The 13,945-nt window shown below is 47.3% G+C and overlaps 1 protein-coding gene and 1 non-coding gene across 7 annotated transcripts in view; one reads left to right on the plus strand and one right to left on the minus strand.

Annotated features, from left to right (window-relative positions):
• LOC119436029 ((Lyso)-N-acylphosphatidylethanolamine lipase) overlaps positions 1-13,945 on the minus strand; it is a 123,316-nt gene that overhangs the window by 42,892 nt on the left and 66,479 nt on the right. The gene's annotated exons all lie outside the window — the stretch shown is intronic.
• Positions 7,477-7,558, plus strand: Trnal-uag (transfer RNA leucine (anticodon UAG)). The gene has a single exon. It is a non-coding gene; the product is annotated as a tRNA-Leu (tRNA).

Raw genomic sequence — 13,945 nt, forward strand, 5'->3', positions numbered from 1 at the left:
TCAAGAGGAGGTTATCGGGGATCGAACATCGCAAGTCAAAACACCTCACCTTGCACTACTACCTCATACGAACTTTTAAATGCACGAGCACTCCTGTGGTTACCCAACGATAAAACTGTCTGTGCGTCCGTCCTTCGCGTAAGACGATCGCTTTCAAGACCGTGGATGATTGATTCTGCATCGTGAAGGCGTCGCAAGTCGAAAACCTGCAGAGTCATTCAAATTGCATGGACACTGAGTCACGTATGAGCGCGAACAAAACGAATCGCTACCATTCCTAGATGTACAAGTTACACGAGCCGACGGCAATCTAAAATTTTCAGTCTACCGAAAACCAACCCACACGGGCCGCTATCTTCACTTCGCATCCAACCATCCGGCAAACCACAAGGCATCTGTTGTAACTCCTTTATTGAAAAGAGCCGAAACTCATTGCTCATTGCAATCAGATCAAAAGAAAGAAAGGAGAACGGTTCTCAACGAACTTAGAAGGAATGGCTATACAACGGAATTCATTCGAAAAACCACCCGCCCGACAAAAAAAAAAAAAAAAGAAACCATCTACTACGCCTCCAACCGTTGACATCCCCCCGACCCCAGAAACAAGTGTCCATCCAATACGTCAGCTCTCAGCCGAATATTGAAAAAAAGAAGGCCTCAAAGGTCGCGCACAAACCGATGAACACTTTCAATATCCTCAATCCTGAACCAAAAGACCGTTCCCCAAAAGAAAAAGTTCAAGGCGTCGTCTATGAAATCAGCTGTGCCGACTGTCCGGCCTTATACATCGGGGAAACCAAAAATCTAAAAAAAAAAAATTATCCGACAACCTGAGAATGACGTCAGAACATTCTACCGAATACGCAGCGCCGTCGCCGAACATTCAGAAGACGCCAACGACCAGTATTGCTTTCCAAGAAACCAAAATCCTTCAAACAGAGACAAACTGCCGAAGAAGGCTGCTACTCGAGTCATGGCACATCCAGAATACGGCGGGTAATATAAACCGCGTGAAGGGCATCCTACCTTTTGTCTATGACCATGGCCTTAGCGACATGACGCAAAGAAGAAAAGACCCCCCGCTCTAGATCACCAACACCAAAACATCTCACTTCCCTCCCCCCCCCCTCGCCCCCCTTCAACGGCATTCCCGCGGGTAAAGCTCCCCCAGCATTGGTCATCCCAGCCGACCAACAACGGCGCAGCCACCCCACCCTTTCACCTTTTCCCTCTGTCAAGAACAGGTGCCCTGTCAAGTGTCACCCCACTTTCCACTCTCTCCCCGTTCCTCCTTTCGTACGATGGACTTTTTACAAGCTGCACACCGCCACCTCCGAAGAATACCCCCTGAAGAAGGAGCCGAATTAGCTCCGAAACGTCGGGCAATAAATTCCCTTATTTGGTTGGAGTCACTCTCTAAGTCTTAAGATAACGCCAGCAGCAATGTTTTCGCCAGCTGCGGAAGAAGACGACGACAAACGCGCGAGCAGTGGCACGAGCGCGTCTCTGTGACCACGTGACGTGTGCAACCAGGCTCGCACTACGCACGCCTTTAGTAAGCCAGAACATTGAAGCAGCCGTGGCTTCGGATCGGAACGCCATCAGCGCACTTGGCGCAGCCTCTTGCAGCAGTTTGCTTGCCTCATCAGTTCACTTTGCGCCGCCTTCCGCAGCAGTTCGTGCCGCCGCAGCGCTGTCGCATTTGCCGTAATGACGCCAAGACGACCGCAGCCGCTGAGCACTGCTTAGATTACCAGCAGTGTTCAGTGTGAGCACGCAACACCACGTCGTTACAACGAAATGCTTACGCATCATTCAGAGAACTCCCTGAGGAAATTCTACGTAAAACTCTTTGGCATGTTCCCGCCAGATGTCATTTATACGAAGTCAAGCATGCGCTTCAATACAGGAGCTACTATGCAAAATTGTGACAACATACACGGACAGTCTATGAAGCCAATGCGGCTGGCGCTGCTAACGTACGCTACCTAAAAAAGCCTACATGTTTGTTCTGGTTAAGTTTTTAATAAGGTGAAAGCCTTATATGTCTCGTTCTGAGGTGACCTTGAAAACGTGGAGCCGAAAATCGGACAAAATATCGGTAAAAGAATACGTACAGAAAATTGATAACTCAATAAAATCCTAAAAAATAAATTATGGGGCTTTACGTGCCAAAACCACGATCTGATCATGAGGCACGCCGTAGTGGAGGACTCCGGAAATTTGGACCACCTGGGGGTCCTTAACGTGCACCTAAACCTAAGTACACGGGTGTTTTCGCATTTCGCCCCCATCGAAATGGGGCCGCCGTGGCCGGATTCGATCCCGCGACCTCGTGCTCAGCAGCCCAACACCATAGCCACTGAGCAACCACGGCGGGTCTCAATGAAATCCTTACAAACCCCATAAAATTATATAACAATCGATAAGTAATTACATGAGAAATATAAATATCGATAAATGATCATGATTATCATTAAATTATGATAATTAGCATGACAAGGCTGGAAAATGGGTCGATAAATCCGGAAAGTGGCCAGGAACCGAGAATAATTGATGGTAATGAGTAATGATGGTAATGAAAACGATAAAAGTAGGCATACATAGAGGTGAATGGGTGAATTAAGAGTGAATTGATGGTGAACTAAAGGGGTCAAACGAAAGGTAATGATTAGATAGAGTGAGCTAAGATAATTAAGAGTAAATGAGTGAATGAAGGTGAATCAAGTGGTGATAGGGTGAATCAAGAGTGGTGAAAATTGGAAATTTGGAGTAATAAGCACACCAAGTGTGATGGAAGTAAAACCGAGATGATAGAGTAATGAAGGTGAACCTAGCAGTGATAGGGTGAATCAAGAGTGAATCAAGTGTGAATTAACAATGAATCAAGGGGTTATGGAGAGGGGGAGTCACTTGCAAGGAATATGAGATTTGAGAGTCTAAGTGAGACTAACTCAGCAAAAAAAGTGCTGAGTCAGGGTTCGAGTTTGGTAAATCATAGGAAGGGTGACTTGCAAAAATGACTAAATCGTGGTTTCAGAGTGATGATGACTCGGCAAAAAAGTGGTCGTCGTGTTATTAAGTTGGCGGAGCTCGGGCTTTCGCCTTGAAGTCGTCTTAGTTGTAGCATCATCATCATCAGCCTATATTTATGTCCACTGCAGGACGAAGGCCTCTCCCTGCGATCTCCAATTACCCGTGTCTTGCGCTAGCTGATTCCAACTTGCACCTGCAAATTTTCTAACTTCATCACCCCACCTAGTTTTCTGCCGTCCTCGGCTGCGCTTCCCTTCTCTCGGTATCCATTCTGTAACTCTAATGATCCACCGGTTATCCATCCTGCGCATTACATGGCCTGCTCAGCTCCATTTTTCCCTCATGTCAACTACAATATCGGCTCCTACTAATTTTTTGCAATAGCAATTACGTGGACAATCCAGGCAAATTTTCGCTCTCGGCGTCGCCCTCACCGTGATGTCCCGAATATATTTATTTTTATGTATGCTATATGTTTAAGCCGTATATGCAAAATAGATGTTATACTATACAACCATCAAAGTTCCTCAAACTAGATCTCATGTTCTTGATTGAATTATTATTCAAAATGTTTGATAATTGATCCACAGCGCATTCCTTTTATCTTAAATCTTCTCCCAGCCTAATAAAGAGTGCAAAACACTATTAGTGCTCATAATATGCAAGCGATGCAATTCCATTGCCACCGCTCTTAACAGGGAGCGCAGTGGCGGCTGTGCCATGCCATTGCAGGCCCTACACGACGTCTTAAATCTTTTAAGGGTGTCATAAATTCGGTACCTTGTTATCGCGGGCACTGGATTTTAGGAACCAAGCTATATATGGTCACCGATTGATCGGGTCGTGCGACGACCAATCAGCCACTCGTCGCCGTCGCGCAGGCGTGTCGCGCTATCGACTGAGTCAGTGAACGTTATCGGCTGCGTCCCATCACTCACGTTACTACCCGTTTTTGCAGCCGCTCGTTTTGTTTCTGCAATTTCTGGTTAAACCATCGACGACCACACAGCTCCTGCAATTACCTAGAAAATAATACACTCGTCTTGCGGCGAAACGAAATCACGGGAACTGGCTACCGCATGCATTTCCTCTTAAATATTATATTTTGCGCACATGAGCATCCTCCACGGGAGGCGTGCGATGACCACATCCTGCGCAAGTCCCCACACAGCTCCGCCGGTACGTAGCCTTGACGGAGCCGTAGACGGACGCTGCAAAACATTAACCGACACAGGTTGGTAGTGACATGGTTTTGTACAACCAATGCGCGCAGAACAGTGATTGAAATTAGTGACTATGTATAACCTGACTCGGCCCGCATTTGTAAAAATTTCAGACGCTAGAATCTTCGAAAGAGCAAGTTTCAGCCAATCCTGCTTCTGGACTTATTAGAAGGTTGCCAGCCAATTGCAAGGATCACTTACGAACAAAAAGCTTTGTGAATTCGGCCTCTAGTGTGGACAGGAGCATAAGATCGTATTTAGCTTCTCTGCTCTGCTCTCTCTCTCTTGATGGTCTCTCTATTTTTTTTTAATGCGAACGGGAAGGGTTGCGCAACCGAAAGTAGAACGTTGCTAGATCACTTGTTAAAGGAATTGGCGGCAGCACACATCGTGAGACTAAAGAACTGCTGATATGGCATTTGTTATACATATATACATATTTACTGTATATATATATATATATATATATATATATATATATACGGGGTGTCCTAACTATCATGCACAGAGATTTAAAAATATGCAAATGCCACGTAGCTGCACAGAACCTTGGTAATGTTTGCCGTCGCTTGGAGGTACTCCGATTATTTCTTACATTCCGGCTAATTACATAATTAGCCTTAAAAAAGTGTCAAAGAGAAAATTGTAGAGCAACATGAAAAACTCCCTATACAGCTTTGGTAGCTCAATACGGGCTACATAAACGTGTTTTTCCGAGCGTGAAAGAAGCCCGCGAATACACGCAAAGTACCCCTAGTCGCGCGACAATTTTACGTGTATTCGTGGGCGTCTTTAACGCTCGGAAAAACACTTTGTGTAGCACGTATTATGCAACAGAAAGCAGTAACGGGAGTTTTTCCATGTTGCTCTACAATTTTCGCATGGACACTAGCTTTTCATCTAATTATATTATTTGAGAAGTTGAATAATTAATTAAGACTAATTATGTAATTAGGTGGAATGCAAAAAATAATCTGAGTATCTCCAAGTGACGACAAACACCATTACCTTAGTTCTGTCCAGCTACGTGGCCTTTGCGTATTTTAAATCTTGGTGCATGATAGTTGGCACACCTTTTATACAGATATTTTAAATGAAATTTCTCGACCTTGAAACTTTAGAAATAATACTGGCAATGCTCGGAGCACCACAATTAGTTTACTACGATACCTACAACCAGTTTCGGTTTCGTTTTTCAAAAGTTGTACGTGACGTGACGTCTCTACACAGAAGTTCGTCACGTGGGAGCGAACGTCGCGACATTTTGACACTCGCTCCGGCTCGCTCTGTCGTCTGCTATGATGTTACTCGTTGCGTGGTCCGATGTAGCAGCATACGAGACGACCGAGCGAGCCAGTCGTCTGGTTAATATGCTGTGCTGTCACGTGACCACCTTCTGTGTCATGACGTCACGCACATACACCTCCTGAGAAACAAAACCGAAACGGGTTGTACGAAAGCCTTTATGGAGAATTATTTAGGGCACTCGAGGCTGGTCAATATTTGCTCTTGCATTTCAAGTTCGACGATATTCTTAGTGATGGAACAAGGAATGCTGCTGGAACCAACGTTTCGACAAGGGTACTTGTCGCTTCCGACGTAACTCATCAGCTCAGTCGTGCAAAATTTATTGAATCTGGTGCAGCGCAGGGTGCTTATAACAAAATGTCAAAGCAAAAGCGTGCCGCTCGAGCAGCGCAGTATCTGTGGCGAACTGATACAGCCCAGGTACTAGATTTTGAAATTATTTTCGTGTGGCCGCGCAGAGCGCGTGTGAACGCAGGGACAATGTTTTGGCAGACACAGGGGCTACATACATCTTCCATAGGACACGATTTTTTCAGATCGTTTCGAAGTGTATTTACCGACTAGTTATCTTGCGGAATGCTTCTACTTGTCTCATACCGGTGTCACATGGCCACTTTTGATCGCGATCGAGCCTGATCTGTCAGAACGTTCGACCGCGATTGGTTCCCTTTCGCAGATTGAGCAAAGAAGCCAATCGCGGCCGAGAAATTCTATCCAGATCGGGCTCGATCACGATCAGAAGTGCGCCGTGTCACCCCCGTATTAGGCACTGGAATGAAGTCGTGTTTGAAAGAAAACAAATGTAGACTCTGCCACTACATACGAGAAAATATTGCATCGAATATCTGACAATGCTCGCAATCTATAGGTAAATGTGCTCAAAAGGGTTTACCAAAATGCATAACTTAACTGATGTGTGCATTGGTTCATATTAGACTGAAATGCCAAGTCCTCAGGTGATGCAGGAAACCGGTGAAGCACGAACATATCACATCGGCAGTGGTCTAGCGGAGTGCTGTGTTGTGGACACACTATAGTCCCCAAAATCGTTATTTTCCGCTGGTAGTTTGTGCACCCATAAACTGCACAGTGCTGGCCTGTAGCCTTTTGATGAGTATATGTCGTTATTTGCGAGCGTAAGTCATTCGGGACAAAAATAAACGGAAACATCGAAGGAAAGGTACCACTCCGCAACACAAGCGCAAGGGAAGCTCACAGTCCAGACCAAAAAGGCAACACTGACACATACTCTCGACGCGAAAGCGTTGGAAGCGCCCTCGTGAAAACGTCTATAGCCAATCGCGAAGATTGCAACACTGCCATGGGCACAGCCTTTCGCATCGTCAGCGCATCACCAGCGCTAATGCTGTGGCGACCATCTGGTGAGTGGAAATCAAACCACTTCTGCTCCACGGCGCAGCCTCTGTAGGCCTAGCAGCGTCAAAAAAAAAAAAAAAAAAAAACAACTGATCTCAACAATAACGACAAAACGTACCTGATGCTTTGCCCTCAGCTTGAGATGAGACTAAGCGGTGGCTCATTTTACCATTTATTTTTTGCTGTTAGGGCGGAGAGCAAGAGATCGCTGTAACGTGTAATGCACCGAGCAAAGCTAAATCTCTCTAATGTCGCCAATAATTCGACAGGTACCTCCAAACTATATTCTTCGGCGCAAGGATATTGCCTGTATACAAATTGCACCATCGGCAGTGCTGCAAGTTAGTTGCGACATGGAGTATAGGTTCTAATTTGTTATATTTTTAGGAATTACTTCGATGCACAAGGCGTTTATCTTTATCTGTAAATCGCTTTTATGTGCTTACCAAGTTGTTTATTGCATTCCGAAAGGTGTCAGTTGGTTTGACAGCAATAAATTTAAAATTAATTGCTTATTACGCAATTATCGTGGGGTAGCGTGGCCGAGTGGTCTAAGGCGCTGGGTTTAGGCTCCAGTCTCTTCGGAGGCGCGGGTTCGAACCCCGCCGCTACCATGATTTTTGTTTCAGAATACAATTTTTTTGTGTTCATGTTTTTTTTTTTGTTTTTGTTTTGTTTGTTTTTTTTTTTTTTTGCACAAAAGAACGTAAATCAGGCATGGGCTGCACCTTAACATGTCTGCCGTTATATCTCCGAAGCTCTGTGGGCTCTGGTTCTCTCTAGCTTCCGAGCTGTTGGTTTGGTTCCGCTGAGTCTTATTTCACGCGCTCCGAGCTCGGCACGCGCTCGGCACGAGCGCATGCCGAGCGTCCCGCGTGCCGAGCGCTCCCGCGTTCGTCGTCGTCTTCCACAGCTGGCTGCGTTGCCGGTCATCATTCCAGCGTAGAATTTCACTTCTCTTCTGTCGTCGTAATGGGGAGGCCGCGTTTACAGGGTTATGAGCCATTGCTTAAAGGGACACTAAAGAGAAACAGGAAGTTCAGCTGGAATAAAAGAGGGACCTTCTGGAATGCATGCTGTTTTTGTTGGGTGCAAAAATATGAGTTATTAGCGGAGAAATTCGTAAACAAAGACCCAAATATCTCTTCCTCAATTTCTCTCACCACAGATTTGGCGCTGAAGCAGTGTCGTCACAGATTTCATTGCTCTCAGCGAATCAGAATGGGCCATGATACGTCACCGCTTGCGTAAACGGCCGAGGCGCTGGATGCATCATGGCTGCATGCAGGGTCGCTGCGTTTGCGTTCGCCGCGATGGATACCGTTGCTGCCGCTGAACCTTGCAACGAAGAGCTCGCCAGGGAAGCAGGACTGCATTTCAGCGATATTCAGTGAAACGGAGCGCGAAATGATCCTCCGTGGTCGAGCGGTAGGTGCTTCCGCGTGCGATAGCTGTGAGACGCCGGCCGCGCCGGCGGAAAGCAGAACTTCGTTTTCGTCCACGGAATACGAAGCGTCCGGTCCGCCAGGCGACGATGTTCCCGACAGAACAAGCGTAGAAAGTTGCGCACGTACTCGGTATGGTTATTTCGTGGCTTTATTTAATGACATTCAGCACTCACCGAGCCGCCAGTTTGCTGCTGCAGGGGCACCGGTAGGGGGTTTGATGAAGGCCGCATTGAGGGAACAGCTGCTCGAGAAAGGACTGGCCTCTGGGGCACGCCAAGATACTTTCTGAGGGCAGGATTATACACATAATCCGAGGGCGAGAAATGCAGAGAGCGCACCATCGGTTTCTCTGGCTCTTTTGCCGTTTTATCATAGGCAGAGCACTGAGCCATTGCGAACGCCGGGGAGCCGGGGCTCACCGCGCGACACCACATGAAAGGACACAATCGAGTCAACACTGCCGCTGCCCCTGAGCAAGCGCCTTGGGCAATTTATACGGCCCTCAACACTACACACACGAGGCATTTTCTGGCTGTTTCCCGCGAAGTCAACGTTTTTCGAGCCACGCAACACGCAACCAAACACCGTAGAGCGGAACAGGCGCGCGCGACGATGCATTGACCAAAAACGAAACTACGAAACTATCACGACCGGATGTATCGCCATGCCTTTTTTTCTTATTTATTTAATTTTGTGCTAAACTTGTACTTCCTCGCTTGAAACGGTTTAAAAAGTTGGCAAATGCTGTTTATGTACGTTAGAGGTGTATTTCATTTTGCGTTTTATTAACAGCGATAAATCGCTCTCGACCAATCGCGACCGGCCTGCATTTGTAATCTCCGACGTCACGAACATGTAGTGCGGGAAATTCGAAGGGGCGTCAGCACCTATCCTTCAGTTTTTCGCTATTTTCTCGCTTATTAAACATCTGTTTGCAATAAGAATGGTATGGCTGTGATCGTGAAAGGATAATCTGCCATTTAAGTTCAACTTCCGGTTTCTCTTTAGAGTCCCTTTAAGGCAGTACGAGCGTATTAGCGGTGCATCAATGCATGCTTCGCACCTCCCCAGGTTTCACGTAAGTGGCGCTGCATTTCGCTAAATAGGTCATTTGACACTTACGCATAAAATTTAATTCACCGCTGAAACCGAGCCTACGACTTAACTCATGCTAACTGTAATAACTAATAAAAAATGTCACAGTTTCACCCTAAGGGCGAAGCAATGAATGCGATAGCAACACAGCAATGTCATACGAAGTAAGGTGAGCGGCTTTGGTAGCAATATGAATTGTAGTAAACATGAGCTGATTAAGTAAGGAGGTGTGCTGCGGCGTAAGTAGACCGACATGACGAGAGACGAGAGCCCCCGCTCCCTCCGGCGCTGGCTTACCGCTTCCTTGCTTGCGCGTGGGAGAGATAAGAGACTGTGCGGACGAGCGACGAGCGCGGTTGTTGGCAGAGAAGTGCCCCCCCCCCCCCCCCCTGCTCTCTCCGGCGCTGGCTTTCCGCTTCCTTGCTTGCGCGTGGGAGATTGAGTGCGTTCGCTCTCCGTGATAGCGCGCGTCCCCGCACGCTTCCGCTGGGGCATACGGCGCGCGGCGAAGATTTTATCTATACGGAACCTCACGGCGACGGCGACGGCGACGGCAGAAATCCGGTTGAAGTGTCCATATAATTGCTATCGCAATAAAACTAAAACAGTAAGAAAGGCGTCCATAATGGCCAAATGGCTGAGGGAGTTAAAGAAAAAAAATGGTTTCACAGCATACAGCTCCAGAACTAGTTTTCAAAAGAAAAACCACAAAACAATCATCAAAACCTCATGATGGATGATAAGGCACTTGTGAACAATGGGAACACCCTCCGACGCGTTCCGGTAAAGATTAGGTTTGCAGCTGCTTCGAAAGGGGTTGACGTCATTCAAAACCCTCGTGTGAAGTGCAAGCCGAATAATGTATGCTAATGACGTCTGCGAAAAATGCGAAGCACGTCCCTTCTCCCGCGTGTGTTTCCTGGTTAATATTACGGTTGCGTAAGCTACTCCGAGTGGAAAAGTACCCAACAGCATAGAAATCACGTAGTGACGTCCCTACGGTCTAGCAACTCATTCAGTTCGTTCCAGGCTACCATGGGTAGACCACGGAAAGTAAGGACGCCAGAAGAACAGCGTGAATATAATGTCGTTGTCAAGTAATAAATGGTGTGGTTAAGTACATTTCACTTGTCTCTGGTTTCACTCTTTGTAGAGCCACATGTGTTAATTCAAGTGACGTCACAATGGGTAATCGTTGTGGGTGTCGTTTACAGCTTCGTTGTCCAACCACCTTCACAGCGCGGATTGGAGCCACATTTTTTAACAGCGAAACTGTTTAGGCCAGCCGTAAAACGTGCGCGTTTCACGAAAAGTCACCATGCCGTAGCCATGGCAACCAGCGACGCCGCAGCTGCCTGCCACTGCGTTGCCTGGTAACCACCTCGCGCAGCGTCGCGCGCTATGCTCGGGAGAGAGAAAGAGAAAATGAGAGCGAGAGAGAGAGAGAGAAACAAATTGTAGCAGCATCAACGAGGTAACGAGTAGAGGTGCTGCCGACGCCAACCGCGCTTCTCCGTTGCCCCGTATTAGCGTCGAACGCTCGTGGTGTCCGTGACTGCAGCAGGCGCCTCTGGTGGTGGCTCAGCCGAGCTCCCACCAGCTGCGCGCCACTGGACATGCGCCGTGACGTCATCCCGGCGTTTCGTCTGCTGTGCGCCGCCCGTACAATGTGCGTAGCTTTAGCGCCACTTCCCCCACGTGTGCTCGGACTGCAAGTGCTTCGCGAAGCGTTCCCCGATGTCACGAACCACGAGGAAATGCTTACACTTCGTATAACATAGCATCACTTGGGATTACTTCGTGTAGCTTATCATTTCGTATAGGCACGACCAGCTAGGAACTGATCACCTCCGCTTTGTCTTTAGCCTTGCGCCCTTATGCAAGCTACCCCGATTTTCTTCATCCTTTGGATGGCTGTTTATGCTCTTCGATAGTTTTATTCGTTCCCCTTGAGTACAGCGGTTAAAATACTGCGCCCTGCTTTAACGTTATTGAGTCGTCTTTTGAGCTTGACGAGTGCGGCCGTTCAAGCTTGTTGGTTCGGCATAGTAAGGATATAAAGCACTGGGGCAGACGAGGACAATGGAGGAGGACACGACACGAGCCCTAACTTTCAACAATTGGTTTACTTGAAAACCGAGGCACAGATATATACAAGGCCAATCACGGAAGCAGCGAAGATTGCAACATTGCCATGGGCACGGATTGTGTCAGCGCTCCGTCGATCTCGTTGACCGGGAATAATGTCATTTTTAAATGTGTTCTAGCGTGTTCACTTGCTAGTGTGAACGCTATTTGGCATGGACTTGGGTCGAAAGAAAAAGAAAAAAAAAAGCAAAATGCTGAACGTTAGCCCTCGTGTGGTGTCCTCCTCTATTGTTCTCGTCTGCTCCAGCGCTTTATATAGTTACTACGTCTTTTGAGTCTTCAAGTACTGAAAGGCTCTGTCTGGTAAGATGGTGCCGCTCAATGTGTCGCTTTCCTGTGGAAGCATGGTAAAACCACAAACGACTGACGGCTGCAGGCAACGCGATGACGAGGCAGCTCGATACGCTTGGCCGCCTGCTTTGACGCAGCTTGTTAGCGAATGTCTCGGTTACCGGCGGACTCTCACTTCAATTTAGGTGTGCTTAGAGGTTTTAAGCGAAGCTTCATAGGCTCACAAGTGTCGGCGGTGGTGGTGGTTTCGGGCTGAAAAGTGGGCCGATCCTGGTGGTAGTGCAGAAAGGGTCCAAGCTCAATGGCACATACCAGGGACAAAAAGAGACAGAAAGCAAGAAAGAGTGAGAGAAAGGAAGAAAAAGAGAAAGAAAGAATGAAAATCACCAGGAAGGTCAGATACACACACGACAAGCTTCGCTAACCCCCATTTTCTCGACAGGGGAAGGGCTGGTGATTTTTTCCACGACTTCTTTTGCAGCCATTGCTCAATAGGAAGTTATCGGGGATCGAACATCGCAAATCAAAACACCTCACCTTGCACTATATACTAGCTCATAAGAACTTTTAAATGCATGAGCGTTTCTATGGTAACCCGACGATAAAACTATGTGCGTCCGTCCTTCGTGTAAGACGATCGCTTTGAAGACCGTGGATGATTGCTTCTGCATCATGAAGGCATCGCAAGTCGAAAACCTGCAGAGCCATTCAAATTCCAGAGACCCCGATATACAGTTCACGTATGATCGCGCCCGAAACGAAATGCTACAATTCTTAGATGTACAAGTTAAACGAGCCGACGGCAATCTAAAATTTTCAGTTCAGCGAAAACCAACCCTCACGGCCGGCTACCTTCACAACTACTAGACCTCCAACCGTTGAATTCACCCGAGCACAAAAACGAGTGTCCATCCGTCTAAGGTACCAGCGAAGCTCGTCAAAGGTACCAGCGCCAGGTACGCCAAAGGTACCAGCGAAGCTCGCAGCCGAATATTGAAAGAAGAAGGCCTCAAAGGTCGCGCACAAACCGATGAACACTTTGAATATCCTCATTTCTAAACCAAAAGACCGTCCACCAAAAGAAAAAGCTCAAGGCGTCGTGTAAAAAATCAGCTCTGCCGACTGTCCGACGTCGTACATCGGGGAACCAAAAATCTAAAATAAAGAATCAGACAACATGAGAATGACGTCAGAACATTCAACCGAATACGCAGCGCCGTCGCCGAACATTCCGAAGACGCCGACCACAGTATTGCTTTCCAAAAAACCAAAATCCTTCAAACAGAGACAAACTGGCGAAAAAAGCTGCTACTGGAGTCATGGTACATCCAGAATACGGCGGTTAATATAAACCGCGTGAAGGGCATCCTACCTTCTGTGTATGTCCATGGCCTTGGAGACACGAAGAAAAGAAAAAAAGACCCTCCCCCCCCCCCCCCCCCCCCCCCCCGCTCTAGGTTACCAACATCAAAACATCTCGCTCCCCTGCCAGGGGTCTGCCAAGGGGAATTAATTGTTCGCGTAGCTCCCACATGAGCTCCGCTATTCAAAATTTGATTGTCAGGATAGGTAGGACGGTCCCCAAAGTACTCATTTGCTGTGCCACCTATTGTTGATAATTAGAAAGTTAATTACCGTAACTTCGCTAATTACGCACGTAAGAGCGGAAATTGCTCTGTATCTAGAGGCCGCCAATCCGTACACTCGAGTGGTAAACATAACGTGACCAAGATTTATATTTTTCTATTTTTAAAAATTTGGTGCAGCTAAAAAAAAACACCCCGTATAAGCCCAAGCACTTCGGATATGTCTTGGCCTCCCAAGATGTTCTTCGACACCTGCAATAATTGTCATTGAACCGGAGCACCCAATCACCACTCATATCGTCGTTGAGACGCTAATAGCACACACTCGACCCCTTTCACGGCTACCATCCCACCATTTAGCCGGTTTGTCAGCACGAAGACCACAGGCTACATTTTGTGGTATTGTTACGAGACAGGATGACTCGATACCATC

The sequence above is a fragment of the Dermacentor silvarum genome, chromosome 1 (genome assembly GCF_013339745.2).
Source record: "Dermacentor silvarum isolate Dsil-2018 chromosome 1, BIME_Dsil_1.4, whole genome shotgun sequence".
Classification (NCBI taxonomy): Eukaryota; Metazoa; Arthropoda; class Arachnida; order Ixodida; family Ixodidae; genus Dermacentor; species Dermacentor silvarum.